The following is a 9,578-nucleotide window of genomic DNA, read 5'->3' on the forward strand; positions in this document are numbered from 1 at the left end:
GTCAAAGTCAAATGACTAGTATGAAAATGAAAGTTACTTGGTGTACATTTGATATATGTTTTGGAATTGAGTTTGTATCCATTAAGTACTATTGGGAGTGAGTTAGAAACACCAAAAAAATGAATCAAATTGGGCTATTAAATTTATTAATAGTCAATTAGCTAAAAAAGGAACATAGTTAACTTTTGGTAAAAGTATAAAATGGGACAAGAATTGTAACTCCAAATTTATGATTAAGAAAACTAATTGAAGTTGGTAATTAGGATGAGCTTATGTTACTACATAGGAGTCATAACTTCAAGTTACAACAAGTTGATTCAGAAAAGAATAGAATTGAATCATGAATTCCATCCCTATGTGAAAGATAATGCTTTGATGTGATTGACGACATTGGAAGGTGGGCCAATAACCTAATCGGTGAAATGGTGATATGATGATGAAAGTGAGAAGGTACAAGAAAGCGGGAATGAGACAACTTGGGAAGAAACATGATAATGTTGACTCAATGAGATCCTTTTGGGAATCATATGGAGTTGGCAACCAGATGACAACATTATCATATGTCAAGTGTGATGGTAGCTGTGGAAGAAGCGTGTTCTTATGACACCATGACACTAGTAAGAGACGGGCAATGGTGCATTAACCTAATACAATAAATTGGAAAGTGAAGTCATCACAAGGAAAGAAGAGAAGTGAAAAATACTTGAAGGTATTTATCGATCTTGAAAGGAATACAACCAATATGAAGACCATCTCGAAGTATGAAAAAAATGAAACTAAGAAGTAACTATGATAAGTTCATGAGAGTACCTTACTCTAGGATACTCTACTACCGCGGTGAACAATTTAACGAGAGGAACATCGTAAGCCCTACTTACAAGTTCTGTGATTTGTGGTGAAGAGTTAATATTACACAGAAAACATGACGAGGGCGTGAAGAGGGATAAGAATTCAAGATTTGATAACTCAATAATGAGGGAGAAATATCTAGGATATGTATTATGATCGATTAATGAGGAAGGCGATTTCACATGATGGAATATTGAAGACTAAAAAGTAACATCAAAGATCTTATAGTTCTAACAAGGTATGGATAGGAATAAACACTTGAAGTTTTCTAAAAAGGACCGTCAAGAAAACGATGATGAGTAAAGTAAATTTATGAAAGTTCCATGGATGAATCAGAGAGACGAACTAGTATAGTGTAAGAACCATATGGTGACTTTCACCTTAGAAGAAATGACCATAATTCTTTTAAGGGTTAAATGGTAAGAAGGATATAGAAGTGTGATGATGTGATGTTATGAGAGATCACAACAATCTGGAGGCTAAGTAAGAACAACACATGGTACATGGAATTATGAGTGTCATGAATGAACCAAGAGTACAAGATTTAAAGCTTCCCAATTATGCACTATGATGATGCGGACCAAGCAGACACAAGTACAATTGAGTACTAGGTTTGAGTATTGCTGCTAATCTTGATTCTATTCTAGTCTCTTAAACACATAAGAAATTCAATATTCTTTTCACCATTTCGTTAACATACTCTCTTTTTACATCACTCATTTCCATGTTACTATTGATTGAAAGGCACTTTAAAATTACTCAAGATATTCATTCTTCTCATTAACTAAGTTCTTTATAAGGTATATGTAACACCAGTTAAAGGTAGGTCAAAGATAATTCCCACAAATATAACAAAAACATATTATAATCAATTTACTTTATTTTCATTCAACACTACAGAGTCTATACGATTCCAAAAATATATAGAACATCTAAATCTGACTTCGCACGAAGAAGTTATGATAAATTCTAACACTATATCCTCTATAACAAAAGGAATTTAAAATAGACTTAGATTTAGCTATTGGAGTCTAAAAGACAGTTGTAGTACTCGAAAATAACTATACGCGGATATAAAGAATGTCAAAAACGGAGCTCATATGCAAAAGTTATGATCTTCCGAAGATGTAGCTGTCTAAGGGCATGATACGTGGCATAAACCCTAGCCGCCTTAAGTCCACAACGTGAACATTAAGTCCACGACATGAAACTACCCAAGAACACTAATCGAGGCTAGAAAACACGTGTTTAGGCTACAAGATGACTCATGAAAGTTCACGACGTGACCATAGGTATGTCACGATGTGAATGGGCCTAGAACAGCCTATAAATAGCGATCAAAGCTCATTAATTCCTTACACCTTCTCCTTTCATTCTCTCTCGTTTTTTAAGGTTGTTTACCTTCCTGAGCCTGACAACAATGAGCCTCTGACCGTTTAGATTCTACAGATCACACTACTAGGGTGAGTTTCATGACCCTACTTTTTAATGTTTTCGGGGGAAAATGCATGCTAAATATTATATAAAAGTTAATATTATGTTTATATGATAGTATGTTCGTATCAATATAGATAGTTATATTAACCAGGATATAATTGTTTTGCATCATTATACCTAGAATATATCTGATATATTGAAAACATACAACTATCTTAAATTAATTAGCACGTTATTATACTAATGTAGACCTTGAGTTATACTCGGGAATTCTATATATATTATATATGATGCAGCCTCGGAGTTATACTCAAGAGCTATATATATATATATATATATATATATATATATATATATATATATATATATATATATATATATATTAATTGTTAAGTATGTTGTTATTATTGGTTTTATGTCAAGATAAAACCTGGTATGTTATTAGTATAGCCCTGAAGGTATATTCAGGAGTTCTATATATACTTGTTAGGTATATTGTTATTATTGGTTTTATGTTAAGATAAAACCGGGTTTAACCTCAAGTTATAACTGTTGTACTTCCTAAATACTATGAAATTAGGAGTAATGTTTAAAAGCATAGTCTAGTAACTTAGGGTTTTAGACACAAATATGGTTTTGTTGTTAGAACTTTAGGAGGCTGTCAAAGTCTACATGAGCTATTATATTCATTAACTAAGATTTGGAATCTTAAGGGAAATCCTCCGACCTATAACCGTTGATCCCGTGTGAGGGAGGAAGTCGTGTATGGAATTATACGGGTTGACAACCCCACTCGTTGTTGTTAGCTACAACCTATATTTAGCAAGTGACGAACTGTCCTTTTATTTATTTATTGATCCAACGTCGATGAAGCGCACAGTGTTTTTATGTGACATCCCCAAAATCACGGCCAGAAAAGACCGATTTAATTTATGTTTTTAAAATAATTTTCAGAGTAATCATTTGATTAAAAGAGTTGCGGAATTTTTTTCCCAAAACACAATATGATAAAATAAAGTTTATCAAAGCATTTCTTAAAGAAATGTATTTTCATATATAACAATGCTCGGGATGTCATGTTCCGATACAGAAAAAAAAACATAAACGGCACATTATAAGCCTTACAACAATTATATACAACTACTGGCCTATAAACAAAATAACTTGATGATTCATCCATCTTATGCTCTCGCGCCACTACCTATAATACAAATAAAACTGAGTGGGTCAGGCTTGGGAGCTTGGTGAGCATATAGGGTTTTCAACCCATGATAAATAATTATATTTAATTTTACCAACCAACAATAACCCGATCACCCATTCCTGTTATCCTCACTTTACGTCCCTAAAACAACATCTATTACGAGGGACCTAATCTAGGATTTTCATCGGGATGGACATTACTGCAAATGGGTTTCCTCAACAATAGATGTCCTAAAGGCAAACATGAGGGGGATAGAGTACACCGGTGAACACATCGTTCACAACACCTACCGGTTATGAACCTTTCAGCGTTCCACTGGACAATATAGAAAGAGTATGTGGTCATCATCCATACTCCGCTAGATGATTAGATTAACAACAACATCGAGGCCTCTCATCTTTTTATTTCATCACACACCAACTATCTATCCATGTTCTACCCAACATATTAATAGATAAAATATACATATTTTATACATAGTTTAAAACCTGTATAGCATGTTAATTCAATACTCATTCCAAATAACAGATGATACATATACACATAACACATATTCTATAGAGTATAATTCATATATATGTATTATCAGAAAGCGATTGCACACTTACTTATATCATATATCTAATACATTCATCAATACTTGTATTAAAATCGTGTATATGAAAGGGACTATGCACTCACTTGATAAGACGATGCTCGGACAGCACTACGACTCTTCAAGCAGTATTCTTCGGTGAAACTGTGATCTCTTCACACACCAGGCTTCTTGCGGGCAGAGCTTTGGCTCGGAAACTCTTTTCTTCTTGGGATCTTCGGAGCTTCGGGACTTGCTTTGGGTCTCGGGATGATACCGGGGCTTCGGGGGTATAACTTGCATGTAAATCGAGGTAATATGGAGTGAGAGGAGAGAAATTGAGCAACCAATTCAGCTGGACTCGACTTCTATTTATAGGGAGCTGAATTTCTATGCTCACGTCGTGAGCCACTAATGCTCACGTCGTGAGCTCAAATATGTCACTACGTTCGTCATCAGGCCACTTGCCCAGGAAGACATCCATCATCTGCTCACGTCGTGAACACTATGCTCACGTCGTGAGCTCTGACTTAGGTGGAAGTTCGTGCCCCGAACTCCAGAAATTTATATCTTTCACATACGAGCTCCGTTTTCGACGTTCTTTATATGCACGCGTAGGTGAGATTACGCTCTACAACTCTCTTTTAGACTCCGTCGGCTAATTTTGTTTTTAACTCTTATTATATTATTTTTAGTAGGTCGGGACCGGAAAACTCCGTTTGAAATTCATAACTTCTTCATCTGACGTCCGTTTTCATCTGTCTTTTTACTGTGGACTACTATCGATGAGATCTTCGATTGTCGTTTAGATTGTTTCGGCTAGAAACCACTCTACCTCATATTCGAACTTTGTGCTGCATACCGCTAAGTCGAAGCTTAGAAAAATCATAACTTCCTTATACGAAGTCAGATTTAGACGTTCTTCTTATGCACGCTCTCGGTTTAACTTATTATACGACTTTTGTTTAGATCACTAAGGCTAAATATCGCTCTATCATAAACTCAATATTTACGTCATGCAGTGTCGCATCGGTTTTGTGGCGAAACATCAACAGATCATAACTTCTTCGTTACAATTCGGATTTCGACATTCTTTATATTTTCGGAATCCTTGTCACGACCACTACGTCTTCATGTATCGATATGGGTTTGATCTAACATTTCATTATTACGCTTATTCTTGTTCTTAATTCATTTAATTCACACAATTAAGCATAAAACACATAATACTCAAATAATACATTCTTATTCTTTCAAAATGAGTTACAAAGGTTAACCTAGAATATTACATCAATATTAATGCCTAGCCTAGAAACACGGACGTTGCATTTTATATGGGTCGTCTCCTTCATGGTAGCCTGGACATAATATTTTATGGCATCGAAGGTGGAAATCCTTCGTGGAACCATAGGTGGGATTTATTTTTGTCAGAGGTCTTGTATGTCATAACAGCGGTTCCAGACTCATGGTAGCAAATTATTAGAAACATTATACTTTGTTGATATAAAAGTATTAATGTTAAGTATAAGTTTCTCAGTCACTTATACTCTAGGTACAAAGAATTTATAGGTAAATAATATTACCTAGTATATATACTCGTATAGAATTTAAATACGATTTATATGTAGTAACCTTCCTTGTAAGTATATAAAGATTTTAGGTATATAACTTATTTAATAAGTAAACTATTATACTTAGGATATATACTGTTAGATATGAGTTAGGATGACTCTTTTATACTATGTTCTATACTTTTTAAACTTGGAAAAAAAATACTATTTTATATGGAGTCAAAACCTATAGACTTACCAACTTTATGTTGACGTATTTTCAAAATACATGTGTTTTCAGGAACTTCATAGACTAAATGTTTCTCGAACAGGAGAAATTTTACTATTATCTTTTCTGTTCATATGAAACATATATTTGTTAAGACGTATGAGATAGTTCAGACACTATGTGATAAATACTAGGAAACAAGAATAACGTAACTTTATATCATCAATAAAGGTATGTAGTTTATAAAACTCTTTTGTACTCTTCAATATATGTTATATAACTATGATACAAGGAATGACGTTACACCTTCCGGTGTTTCCGCCACTGGGTGGGGGTGTGACAGTATATACTCCCATTTCGAACTTGAAACTAATTGCTTCAACGATGTGAAACATTTTTAGACCTCTAAAGATGTATATAATAAGTCATTTGTCACCAATCTAGGGGAGCCACTCTTAGCAGGAAGATTAAAATTCCTCTAATTAAAATGAAAAATATTAAAGTTAGTGTCTCTTTTCCAAATTCATCTAGTGATTGCATTCTCTACGATATTTTATCTTCATGTGGTACTCACAAGGACTCTTTAGGCATGCTTTTTTCTTTCCCTTCAGATTGGGAGCATTTTGCTTTCTTCCTTGGTCCTCTCTGTCTTTCCATTAATTTGAAAGTTTATTTTAGAAGATGTTCTTCATCAATATCATAATTATCTTAAAAAAAGTACAATCATCGTCAGCATCCCTATTAACTATATATGATGCGGAAGATATCATCTAGAACATCCACAATAAATGTTTAATAAGGGATCATTAAGAATGACATATGAGAATGATCATGACATGAAAAATACAATATAGGACAGAGACGATGATATAGATGGTATAGTTCAATAATCATTCAAGACTACAATGAGAGTTTAAAAGACTTATGGTGGTCCTTTTAATTTTTAATTAAAAAAAAAAAGTTAAATTTTAATTTTTTTGATCTCCTACTTAAGCATTTTGTTTCTCTTCGATGGCTTGGCGTGGGTCTATTCAATTCTTTTTAAACTTGGCTCCTTTAAATTGGGTTCAGTCGTTATTGTGAATATTTGGGTTTAAGGGAGGATGTATCGGCCCGCTAATTAGATAAAATGACAATACACGGATCGCACTGGTGAAAGTGTTTGACTTTTGTCCCTCACATTCATCGCATTCTCCGCTTCATCAAATTTATCTTTTTCAGACACAAATCTTCTTCGTTCCTGCGACATGTACTATCACTACTGACATATTTCTTCATCGTACTCCCATTGAGGTTCGACACCGCTACCAGAAATGTGGAAGAGGTAATGTTTTCTGTCTTTTTGTCCACCTTTGTGAGTTTGAATTAATAAAGTTGCAGTATAATTGAACTACAGATCAACTTATCTTCTTTAGTTATCCATTAGTAGAGATCCATGGATGACTCTACTTGCCTTTTAAGTATCTTGAACAAGCCTATACACGAGAAGGTTGATCTTCTCATAGGCCAACCTATCGAGTCGGGGATCACAACATCTGCGTGGCATCCTTGATATTTGACTATGCTGTTCTCGAACCTACCTTTTGCCCCATGTTTGCTCAGTTGTGTTCGGATCTCAAAAGGAAACTCCGCCCATTTACATCTGATGAGCCTGGTGGAAAAAAGATCACATTCGAGCGAGTGCTGTTGAATACATGCCAGGAGGCTTTCGAAAGTTTAGTCAAACCGAGGAAAGAAACAAGGCCGACAATCACCGCTCCTGACAAAGAATCCGAACGTAGTTGTAGAGATAAAGAAAGAATAGTTAAGCAACGAGGTTTCGGAAGCATCCGTTTGATTGGCGAGCTTTTCAAACATAAGATGGTGACTGAATCGATTGTTCGCCACATTGTCCTGGTTTTGCTTCAAACACTTTGATCTTATTCTTTTGTAGAATTTGCAGTTCACAGACTCGAGTTAAGGATATAACATGATTATCATAACTGTTCATGTAATGATGTAAACAGGAGCTTTTAGCACCCGTTAGTCCGGAGGAAGAAAATGTGGAGGCCATATGCCAGTTTTTGCAAACCATAGGCAAGCAACTTGATGAGTGCCCAACATCGAAGCGTATTAACGATATTTACTTCTACCGACTGACAGAGATGTTAACTCGCCCAAAAGATAAGATTTATTGTTCGTGATATTCTTGATCTTCGCTTGAATAAATGGGTTCCCATCCCGGAGGAGGTAGCCCCATGTTTTTCTTCTATTTCTTTCGATTGGTGTTTGTTTTCGGTGTGTTATATCTGATAATCAAAGCTGGTTTTTAGGAGAAAGCCATCAGATTTATGGACTTCCGTCAATATAGTCCTGGTTTTACTTCGTCGGACATCTATGGATCTCAACCACGAAAGAAACCATTGGCGAATCAGAGGTTTCCGCATCCAAGAGTGGCCAGTTTCACTATCGCTACATATAATGCCCTAGTGGATACACTTAATGGTGTTTTCACTCCTCTTCGTTCAGAGGAATACTTTTGGTATCCCGTAGACTATCAGGAGTCTATTCGAGGTCAATCCAAACCTGTCAAAGCAGCTACACTTTCCGGTGAAAGTAATGCAGATGAAATCAAGAGAATAACGATCTCTCTCTTAAACGAATATTTCAGTGTTCTTATTCTTGACGATGTTTTACAATTCGTAGAAGAGCTAAAATTCCCCTATGATTACCCGGAGTTTGTGAAGGAAGCCATTATACTCTTCTTAGACAGAAGCCCACCATGTGTCGAACCCATCGCTAAACTCCTGGACTTCCTGTTATTGAAAAAGATTCTGGTCAAAAGCGACTTAAGAACCGGGTATGCATCGCTGTTAACATTAGATGATGTCGACAGTGATTTACGACTAGCACCTAACGACTTTGGGGAGATTATGGGACATTTGGTGTTGTCTCGTTGCATAGATTTTAAGGTCGTCGGAGAAGTTATTGATGAAATTGAAGATGAGCACTACTTTCGACAGGCCGTGTTTGATGGAGTGGTGAGGATTGTTGGTTCAAGTTCTTCTGCAAATGTCCTTTTGGCAGCACAAGCTGATGATGTTGCCGCATGCAAAAGCCTCTACTGAGTGTATCATCTATAAAATTTACCTAGTAGTTGGTAGCTCGTAATGGTTGCCTAGTTACCTGGAACTCTACAGCAATATGCATGTTTGTGTGACATGAGAAACAATCAACTGAATTTTGGAACTTTTTTTGAACATAAATTTGGTGTGCTTAACAGACTTTGACAAGTTCGTAATTAAATTATAAATGTACTTCCTTTTATTTAAGTTTTAAATTTCCAAAGATGTTATATTTAAGGTAACATGACTATCAACCAATATAGTCCTTGTTATTTAGGATGAAAATATTGTGTAAAGTTTAAAATTTTTTGAAACAAAAACAAATGTTAATAGAAGGCTTTCTACCAAATTAGTCCTTGTTATCTAGGATGAAAAATATTGTAAAGTTTTTAAAAATTTAAGATAAAAATAAAAAGTTAATAGAAGACTTTGTTTATATGTCAACCAAGTTAGTCTTTTAGGATGAATTATTGTGTAAAGTTTTTAAATATTTGAGATAAAAATAATAGTTAAAATAGAGAATTTATGTTTTTGCCAACATTAGGTTGAAGGGAACCCTTCTTTAGGAACAGTGACGAACTAGAAAAATATATCATAGGTTGCACAATTTGTGGGTTGCACTACAAGAAAA

The 9,578-nt window shown here is 35.0% G+C and overlaps 1 pseudogene; it reads left to right on the forward strand.

Moving 5' to 3' along the window:
* The first annotated feature begins 6,940 nt into the window (after nucleotides 1-6,940).
* LOC111881666 (eukaryotic translation initiation factor-like) lies at nucleotides 6,941-9,107 on the forward strand (annotated as a pseudogene).
* Nucleotides 9,108-9,578: the final 471 nt, after the last annotated feature.

The sequence above is a fragment of the Lactuca sativa genome, chromosome 7 (genome assembly GCF_002870075.4).
Source record: "Lactuca sativa cultivar Salinas chromosome 7, Lsat_Salinas_v11, whole genome shotgun sequence".
NCBI lineage: Eukaryota > Viridiplantae > Streptophyta > Magnoliopsida > Asterales > Asteraceae > Lactuca > Lactuca sativa.